The following is an 11,009-nucleotide window of genomic DNA, read 5'->3' as shown; positions in this document are numbered from 1 at the left end:
GTAACTGTGTCCAGCTGTAGTGTGATCTAGAAATGTGGTAGTGTTCCATTTACACCTATGGCAGTTCTGAATGTTTTGTGTGAGTTCCAATGTCTGTGTATGGAGTAATGCATTATAGGCTACTCACTCGCAGTGCATTTTGAATGCCCTACTTTGGCAATCCTGCTGATGTCATTCATTATGATACACAACTTTGCGGAAAAAGGTCTATAACAATTCTTGTGGTGCAACCAGTAACTGTTCTATGCTGTATCCTGTGATATAGGCCTTGGTCAGAGGTTCAATACCCACACACGTCAGTTCTGAATGTTTTTTGTGTGTCTCACTGTCTGTGTAGGGAGAAATACATTTTAGGCTAGTCAACCCTAACTGGGAAAAGCCGAAAGACACAACAACAACAACAACAACAACAACCTGCAGTACAGTTGAAATGGCCTTCTTTGCTAATCCTGCTGATGTCATTCAATGTGAACTATACCTTTGGGGAAGAAGTACTTCAGTAATGTCTGTTGTGCGTACTATAACTGTGTAGTGCTGTAGTATAATAAACTAATTAGGTAGGGGTTCAACTCCCAGACATGACAGGTGTGTGTGTGTGTGTGTGTGTGTGTGTGTGTGTGTGTGTGTGTGTGTGTGTGTGTGTGTGGAACTCATATCCTGTGCAGAAGATGTGAGTGTGGGCAATGTAGAGGGGGTTTTGCTTATTTCTTTTATGGTGGCCCTACTATATATCACAATGCCAACCATACAGGGACAACAGATGTAAATTAGCTGAGAGGCTGAGGTGCAAAGCCATACCCATACATGTGACATCAAGGCCATCCATTTGTTTGGCTGTGAGGGGATGCCTATTCGTACAAGACGTATAGTGTGTGGGGCCTTTCAACCCCATTAACGGTGCATGTGGACATATGTGTATTTGTTAATCTGCCATTGCTACCTACATATGTATGGCCATATATACCTATATAGATTTATATATCTGCTAATACATATATATATATATATATATATATATATATATATATATATATATATATGTATATAAAACTATGTCCTTATACACCTACATAGCTATATATCTGCTTAAACATATGTAATGTGATGTGTATAGTTAGACATATAGGTGTAGACACATATATGTCGATTTAGGCATATGCATGTATATATGTGTATATATATTGATATATATGTATATAGTTATAAAAATTAATATATATATATATATATGTGTGTGTATATATATATATATATATATATATATATATATATATATACATATCTAGATATGTTGTATCTGTTTAGATATTAATATAGGTACTCACACATACATCTAGATGTTGGTATACATTCTTTGTAGTGTTGCATGACTGGACTGGATGATATATTTCTGCAAACATCAAACATTTTTGTATTTCTCATAGCTTAGTAGTAAATTATTTTGTCTATGGTGTGCAGGATCCATGGTTTGAGCCTTGCAAGAGCTTTTTATTTTGTTGCTGGGCAGAACACGGCCTGTTGGATACACTGTTATTAAGGCACTTTAAAGCAGTTTTGCACATTTTTGCATGGAGCTAAGCAATGCCTACACAGGTTAAGCAATTCAGCAGCTAACTGAGTATAAGAAACTGTAACCAGACGTTAGCAGTGTTTACCTTCATGCAAGCCCACGTGCAACTGCCTTAATCACTCTGTATCCATCGGCCCTTGTTCTGCCTAGCAATAAACTAAAGAACCTTTGCTAGGCTCAAAACCAGGATCATGCATACCATAACCAAAGTGATTTACTTCTAAGCATCTGAGATATACATAACCCTGCTGTATTCACAAACATACATTCCAGCCCAGTCATTCAACAGTACAAAGAAAGTATTCCAACATGTAGATGTATGTGTGTGTGAAAATATAGTAATATCTAAACAGATACAACATATTGATATATGTATATATATATATATATATATATATATATATATATATATATGTAGATATTTATATTTATATAGGTATATATGGACATACATCTGTAGATAAAGTGGGAACATAGCAGAAACATGCACCATTAATGGGGTTGACAGCCACAAACAACATATGTCATGCACGAATAGGTATCCCCCCCACAGCTGAACACATCTACCCTGCAATACACTACCAACTGTTGCAGATCCCATAACCAGGACCTTACATGACAAGGGCACAAGATGTTAACAGTACTCCATCCCACCTGTATGATGTCAGGCTGGTATCAGTAACATATCATGCAGTACAGTCAGGCTCATAATGACTCCCATTTAGCAGTCATCTGTTACCTTTGTTAGCCAGAGTCCCGTACTGTCGGTCTGTACTTCAGAGATGTAGATGCCAAACAACAGTTGTCCCAGGACTGAACCCGGAAGTTCTTCACTTGTCACTTGTCTAGGGATGGATTTGGAGTCAGTTACACCTACAGTTTGGTTCTGTCAGTAAGCCATGTGGCAAACCATCAAGTGACGTAGGGATGTATGGCCAGATGAGTATGTTAATCTATGTTTCCAGACTGGAGAATGGTGTTGAAGGGCTTGGCGAGGTCCACATAGGCTTTGTGGACTGCCTTACCCTCTTCAACAGCTATGCAGACTGAAACAAAGTGGTCAATCAGTTTCAGGAGACAAGACTGGTCCACCATGAGCCCAATCTGTATGGGGTCCAGTGTTTGAGGATTGCCAATGTCTGCATTCAAAACATCCCTGATAATGCATTCCATGGCCATGTAGATCAGGCATGTCAGACTGATGTGACGGTAGTTCCAGGGATCACAGGTGGATCCCCCCTTGTGGAGTGATATAACTGCAGCTGTGCGCCACTCATTGGGCACCAGGCATGATGCGAGGCTATGAGTACACATGACAGGTGAGGTGCCATTCCATTTTGTAGTTCATGTAGTGCACAGCCCAGGATGTCATCTGGTCCCAGGGATGCTGTATTCTTAGCTGTGGGTAGTGCGTTTTCTGCCTGTGTGGCCATGATTACTGGGCAATGGAACCCTTTACGTATTGACATGGGCCCTTTTGGGGGTGAGAGGGGGTGAATGTGGCACTAAATCAATCTGCCAGGATATTGGCACATTCCGTGGGAGCAGTCTATGTAATGCCATTCTGTTGCAGCTCAGAGCACTTCTGAGCATTGCCAGTTAGAAGTCGGACATAACTATAGAATGCTGTGTAGTTGTCTGTGGAATCTGTGGTGATTTTAGTTATATAACCAGCTTTGGAGGATTCCATGAGGGATCTCAACATCTTACTGGGGCTGGTAAGGGAGTTGTTTGCATCCTTGGATTATCCTTTTTTCTTCAACAGTGTCTATCATCTGTTGTATACTCTGTTAATGGCAGGAGTCCACCAGACTGGCTTGTTTATTTGGGAGGTGAGCATTGTGGTTCTATGTGGGATGTCAGGAATCATGCACAAGTGGCTGTGCTCATACAGTGCCTTAATGCAGGATTCAGCAGTTGAACTGTCAGCTCCTGTCTCCATGGGTGTCACAAACATTGTCAGTTATGCCTTGACTAGCATGACATTGGCCTTGGAGAGGTCCTTTATGCACAACTATATATACATTCCTTTCACATGTTCAGTTTGATTAGCCTGTGGTGGGATTACTTTGGTGGAACTGTAGTACCATGTACTGTTGCGATGGCTTAGTGGTGAGTTACTATGACTATAGTGTATAGGGTCCTGGGTTCATGACCTTCAAATGCAGGTGATTTTTGTTCTAGCAAGGACAGCAGTTAATGCATACAGACTAATTAGGGGACTTTAGGTTAGTCACACTCAATAAAATTCAAATGCCCTACAGTGAAGTACACCTTTGGGGAAAGCATAAACCAGCAATCGCTGTGGTGCGTGCTATAATCGTGTAATGCTGTAACGTGATATAGAACTCTGGTAGGGGTTCTATTCTCACACTTGGGAGTTGTGGATGCTTTTGTGTCTGTTCCTATGCCTGTGTAAAGAGCAATGATTGTTTGGCTAGTCACACTCACTACAATTCATTTGCTCTACTTTGACAGTCCTGCTGATGTCACTCACTGTGAAATAAACCTTTGGGGAAAGAGTACTCCAGTAATCTCCATGGTGTGTTCTATAATGGCATAGTGTTGTAGTATAATAACTAGTTAGGCAGGGGTTCTAATGACAGATGTGTGTGACTTAATATGTTGATGTTTGTTGTTCATGTCCTGTGTGGAGGTGGCTGTGTGTGTAACAACTGTACCCAATGTTGAGTGTGTTTTGAAAATCTCTTATATGGTGTCCCTAGCATAAATCACAATATCCACCATGCAAGGATAACAGATGTGATATCAGTGCATAGTCAGTCACAGGTTCAATACCCTGGACTGGTAGGTGTGTGACACAAACATGCTTATCTTTTACTTTCCCAACCCACCCTGACTTATCTTTGCCTCTGTCTGCCTCTCTCACTCCCTCTCTGGTGGATGTGGAGACTTACACCTGCTTTGCTTAGGCAGCAGCATGTGTATTGTCAGTGATACTCATAATCATCTGATGGCCTCTACATGGATTACCGCCTTCCTCTAGCTGATTGCACGTGGAACAGCTGTGGTAACATTCCCAAAGCCAATTGCATGGAAACACACTCCATTATCTAGAAACATCATGTCGGTGTTGGGCCTTTTCAATCACCGTGAGCAGGAACTATATCTGTTGTTTAGCAAGCAGCATCACAGATGGATTTGGGGACTTACCTCTGACAGCATACACTGTGGAAACAGGCCATCACACAGGAGGGGGATGTGCCTGTCCTGACTACAGACTGTAAGTGTTGCTGTACTGCAGTTGTGGTACTACTGGTTTAACAGGGTGTGTGTGGATATGGCTGTCCTACATGTTTTAATACTTGTCATGTCAGTGCTATGTTTATGAGGAATCCCCATCTGTAGGGTCATCTATAGACTGGACAGTGTGTGGTGCCTTGTGTTCCTTGTGTTCCTTGTGTTACGCACAGAGCACCTATCTCTCAACTGCAGAAGGTAGTGTGAGGATTGCAGTCAGTAGATGGTGACAGCCAGGAGAGTTACTGGCATCATATCCCTCATAGGACATATGTTGCATCATACCCTGTTACGACAGGAGATGTATGAGGTCATCACAGCGACATGTCAATATTGGGCCTGGGTTTGTGCCTCCAGCCACAACCCTGTCAACCTTTGTACATATGTCATGCAGTAGGGGGTGCATATGTTCTGTACACCATATTCATTGACAGCATATCTGATAATAAGCCAGTGAGCTATCAGACTGCTACACATATAATGTATAGCAGGGGATGTATTTGAGGACATAGCCTGCACATTCTGTGGTTGTGTGTACAGTACTGAGGTATGTGTAAGTCTGGTAATTGTCGACAGTGTGTGTACCTTGGCCTGTGTAGAGACTGTGGTATATGTCACTGTTCTTGGTCCTGTTCTGCCTGATGTTACATGCTCCTCCACTGTATGTCACCCTATCAACTTACATGTTTGTAGGGGCGAACACACGCATGTCCCAAACCACAGACAGCCATCGGACCACACTGTGTAGTGGCCCAGTATATGTAGTGTTGTTGTGTGAGTGGCTCATATGAGGATGGTGTACATCAGATAGTCCATATACTGTAATAGTACGCTAGCTTACCATATGTGGCTATGGCTGTGTTCACATTGGTTGTGGTTATGCACTTTCACACAGGTGTCTGTTAATCTGTGATGTGACATGCCTGTAGAGCCTGTTATCTATGCAGGTACATGAGTATTCCCACATAGGAGATGTAGCCCAGTGTTGAGTCAGTCTGCCTGTAGCCTGCACTGTTCTTTGTTACATGCCTAGCAGCTTACTGTACTTATCCAGTGAGATGTCATGTCCAGATACTTGCCAGATGTACTGCTGCCTGGCCACCATAACAGTCATGTATGTCAGACAAAGCAGTGGGATGCTGTTCAGATGTGTGTCAGCAATTAGTGGATAGTATGTGGCCATGGCACCTCTGTACCAGTGGTTATTACATGTCAGGACAGACAGGGGTGTATGAATGCATAATCTATGGGGCAAATGTATACCAGTATGTACATGTTATACCCATCTACATGGCTGTTAACATCCACATTGACAGGCCTGGTCCACATGTCTTGCATTAAGGGGTTCTGTGTATACCCCTGGACTTACCCTAGTGTGTCAAACTGTCCACATATATTGGCCATATCGCAGCTGTAGTCCACAGGGGCGTTAATGTGCTAGCAGTGGTACTGTACTATGCTGACCTTAGGATGTCTGTAAGTAGCCAATGGTGCACATGTTAACAGCAGATGTGGCTTCCCACACACACCATTTATTTGAAGACTATCCCTATTACAGTAGCAATAGTCTACAAATATATCTGCACTACATACATGGCATCCCCTTGCACTGAGAGGTTGGGACTATTGGGGCTGAGGTAGGGCTCCACTCCATGTGCAGGACATATGGTGAACATATATGTATAAATAAGTATACATATATCAATGCAGATATATACACACATACATATCTTGCTTACTGTATGACAACAGTTTTACACATATGTGCCTGTGTTCCAGCCTCTGTCCTCCACCTACATAGCAGGCTTTGCACATATGACATGCTGTCAGGGGTTGTTATGTAGTGGGTTGTGTATATGTCATGCTGTCATTCCTGCCATCACTCCACTGCTGTTGTGTTCCCCACTCATACTGGGGAGTTGGTGCCATATATGTGGGTTTCACCTACACAATACATGTGTGTCCTAATGCACTCCAGAGGCCAGTGTATGTAACAGTGGTATATTGCCCAGTATTAGTGAGTGTAGGGGGGGTGCACCATGACTAACCTAGGCTGTTACATGTGTGGGTATCTGGGATAAGCTGCCTTACGGTATCTGGATGTTCCTACCATACAAGCCACCTTGGGTAAATGCAGCCCTACTGCCTCCTGCCATATAGGATGTTCTGTTTGTCAGTGTGATTGTGATGGTGTCAGGTATGCCTTGTTATGTAACAGATACTTCCCATGGTGTCAACTGGGGTCTGTACCCCCTTGGGATTGTGTACAAAGTGTAGATAGAGGCTGCTGACCTATACATCTGCATTACATACTGTTGATTGTCTGGTATGCTGTGGCCCAGTCTGTCATTACTAATGTACTACTTGAAGGCCTCGGCCTGGACAACAACATATGTCAATCTTTCCAGACTACTGTCTTAGTATAACTGTTTCACAGTTGCATTACACTCTTCATATGGATGTCAGTGTCTAAACAGCTAAATGACATGGCATATACAACTGTCATAGTACACAAATAAAGCTTTCACATTCATTTATGCACACCTGTGTGTGGTGTTATACCCTTTGATATCTCTGTGGGTATATGTTGCAGGCTATGAATGTCATTTGTACGGGTGGCTCATACAGTTTCCAGATGGTAAGGTGGTGACTGTAGGAATACTGGCTGCTCCATATTGTATGCACGTACTACATATGTATATTACTGTACAAATCTCTGTGTTTGTATGTGTATATATATATATATATATATATATATATATATATATATACATATACCTGTATCTGCATATATGTGTCTGTGTATATGTATCCTAGGGATGGCCATGTCATGTCTGGTCATGGTTATGGGGTCTGCAACACTTGGTACTGTATTACAGTGGGGTATGTGCTTGGCTGGGGGGTATATGTATATATATATATATATATATATATACATATCTATATATATATATCTGCTGACATATATATATAACCTGCCGTATATATTTAGACATGTAAATGTGGACATGTATATCTATAGATGTAGGCATTTGCATGTTTATATGTTCATACATATTTATATATTTACATATATATATATATATATATATATATATATATATATATATATATATATATATATACATCAATATGTTGTAACCATTTAGACATTAATATATTTACACATACACATACATCTACATGTTGGAATACATGATCTGTACTATTGAATGACTGGGCTAGATGATATGTTTGTGAATACAGTAAACTTATGTGTATCTGAGATGGCTTAGTGGTAAATCAATTCAGCTATGGTGTGCAGGGTCCTGGGTTTGATCATAGTAGAGGCTGCTTATTTTCTTGCTAGGCAGAACAAGGGCCGTTGTATACAGTGTGATTAAGGTACTTTTGAGCAGTTGTAAGTGGATTTGCACAGGGGTAAGCACTGCCTACACAGGTTAAGCACTTTAGAAGCTTACTGAGGGTAGGACACTATAACCAGAAATCAGCAGTGCTTACCTTGGCGCAAACCCATGCATACAGCCTTAAACTCACTTAATAGTGCTGACATATGCTTACTACTGCTTATTGCTGCTTAACCTAACTACTGCTTTATGCATAATGATACTGACACCTCACATGTGCATTTCCTGCAGTACTCCAGTTTATATTTATATATATATATATATATATATATATATATATATATATATATATATATATGTTATTCCATGGGTTATGTAACATACATATTACTCATAATGTTCTTTGCCATGGGAAATGGTATGTCTCAGTTCCCTTTCTGCCCCCCCCTTCTCGCTTACATCCACGGGGCGGTCCCATTAGTACGGGTTTATCCAACCCCAGCACACCTCGGCCCATAATGTCTTACTCATCATTCCCTCCACCCCCTTCCTCCTCCACATCAATCATCCTTCCTACAGGTTCTATCCGAATCTCACCAAACCACTTCACATTGCCCACTCTCCATTTCTTGGGACCCATCATGTAAGTTGTCTCACCCCATGGATCTTCAGGCTTCCCACACATTCAGTCTGTGAACATACGTATCCTTCTTTGCTTACCTGTGAGGCATGGTATGTTACTCTGAGCATTCTTTGTAGCAGAACTTTTGGGGTTGTCCCACTAGGGATGAACAAGCATTTGTTTAAGATTAGACTTAGCAGGTTGACACTGTTTCTCCCACTGGTAGTATCCCGCCAGTAGTCTGAGAAGCAGTGCTGTGCAATGCTTAGCGGTGCTTAATATTCAATTTGCATGATATTTGCCTTTTGGCATTGATTTCTTCTTCATTACATGTTATATATGTGTCTTGTATCCTTGATTCATGTGTACATATGCTGTATGGGGTCCTGGGAACTTCAACACTTTATTGCAATAACACCTCACATGTGGCTTTACTGTAGTACTCCAATTCACATATTTTTGTTCTGTGGCAGGTTATACAACATCACACTGTACATAGTTTCATTTCACATGTTCAGTTTGATTTTCCTATGGTGAGGATTTGCTTATTGACACCTCACTTTTACACACTGCTATGATGGCATAGTGATTAACTACTGTGACTGTAGTGTAGAGGGTCCTGTGTTCGAGCTTTACAGAGACTGTTTGTTTTGTTTCTGGGCAGTATATGCGCCATTGGGTACAGAGTGATTAAGGCACTTTAAAGCAGTTGTAAGCAGGTTTGTGCAGGTTTGCACAGAGGTAAGCACTGCTAACCTCTGGTTACAGTTTCTTACACTCAACTTCTACATTGCTTAATCTGTGTAGGCAATGCTTACCCCCGCGCAGACGCACTTAAACACGCTTACTAGTGCTTATATATGCTTATTACTGCTTATTTGTGCTTAAACTTGCTTACTAGTGACTTATTCATTGTGACACTGACACCTCACATGTGCATTTAATGCAGTACTCCAGTTCACATTTAAATGTTATTATGTAAGTTATACAGCGAAAAGATGTAAAAATATGTTCATATACAGATTTCACATGGAAAACGATATGTGCAACAGTGGGACTCAAACCAGGAATGCCTGTTCATTAGGCAGATGCTCTAACCACTACACTGTTGCTGTGTTGATTCATTTGCATATATATTCCTTGTTATCCTGTTCAGCCTTTTCAGCTGCTTTAGCAGTAGCTAAGTGATGGGCAAACCTGCGCACCTACGGTTAGCTGTACTTGGGGTTTTAAAAAAAAAAATAAAATAGTTTCTTCATTTTATTTTTATGTACTCTTTCTGTTGTACACATGGGGACTGTTGGTGGGGATATGCGGACACCTATGAGCGGTCTCAATCATTTATTTATAGTTTCTGCTGTTCTACTTTGCAGGGGCATGTTCATTCTGAGAGCTCTGCTCTCAGACATGCCCCCTGCACTCATCCATGCTCCATGTAGGATTAGGAGGTTAGGCAGCGTGCCTTCATTAATATGCATGGCACGCTGCCGTCCTCTTCTTAAACTGCCATTTCCGTGCAGGACTAGACTAGTCCTGCATGGAAGATTAGTAAATCTAGAGGTCTGTCTTTAGAGAATTGTTGTTAAAAGTAAAATGAGTTGTAAAGACAAAAATGAGTGGGTTGGTCTATATGTGGGGGATGGCAAAGCATGTATTTTTGACTGTAACAGTCAAAACATTTTGGGAAATGTTAATCTATGCAATGAAAATGATAACGTTAAAATTAAGAGAATTTGATCTATGGTTGCTATAAATATGTTGTTATGTTGCTATAAAAATGACAGAGAGTGGAAGTAGAGATCTTAACTATGTATTTGTATAAGCAATGTGGGTGTTACGGCAAGGCAAATGCAGTGAGATTCTTTATAATAAGAAATTGAATAATAATAATAATAACAATAAGAAGAAGAGGGGTTGTGAGAACATTCTAAAGCTAATTTGAGTGATAGAAAATGACTGAGTAATGGCATTATTCCTTTTTTGGTATTTTACTGTTAATTTCATTTAGACTTTAGTAATGATTTTTTTTCAATGAAATAATTCAGATGGAAGGAAGTCCTGTGTAATTATGTTTGTATTCAAATGAAATACTCCTTCTCCTGTTTTTGGGGAAACTACTGTGTTTCTTGCAAAGAATCATAGAAGTCTCAGTGTGATAATAGTAGTAGAAGACAGCAAATCATATTAGGAAAACAGCCCAGTGTTATGT

Source organism: Protopterus annectens, chromosome 1.part0 (genome assembly GCF_019279795.1).
Source record: "Protopterus annectens isolate FY-2018-M chromosome 1.part0, PAN1.0, whole genome shotgun sequence".
Lineage (NCBI taxonomy): Eukaryota > Metazoa > Chordata > Ceratodontiformes > Protopteridae > Protopterus > Protopterus annectens.
The sequence above is the reverse complement of the archived record's forward strand: the minus strand, read 5'-3'. Positions refer to the sequence as shown.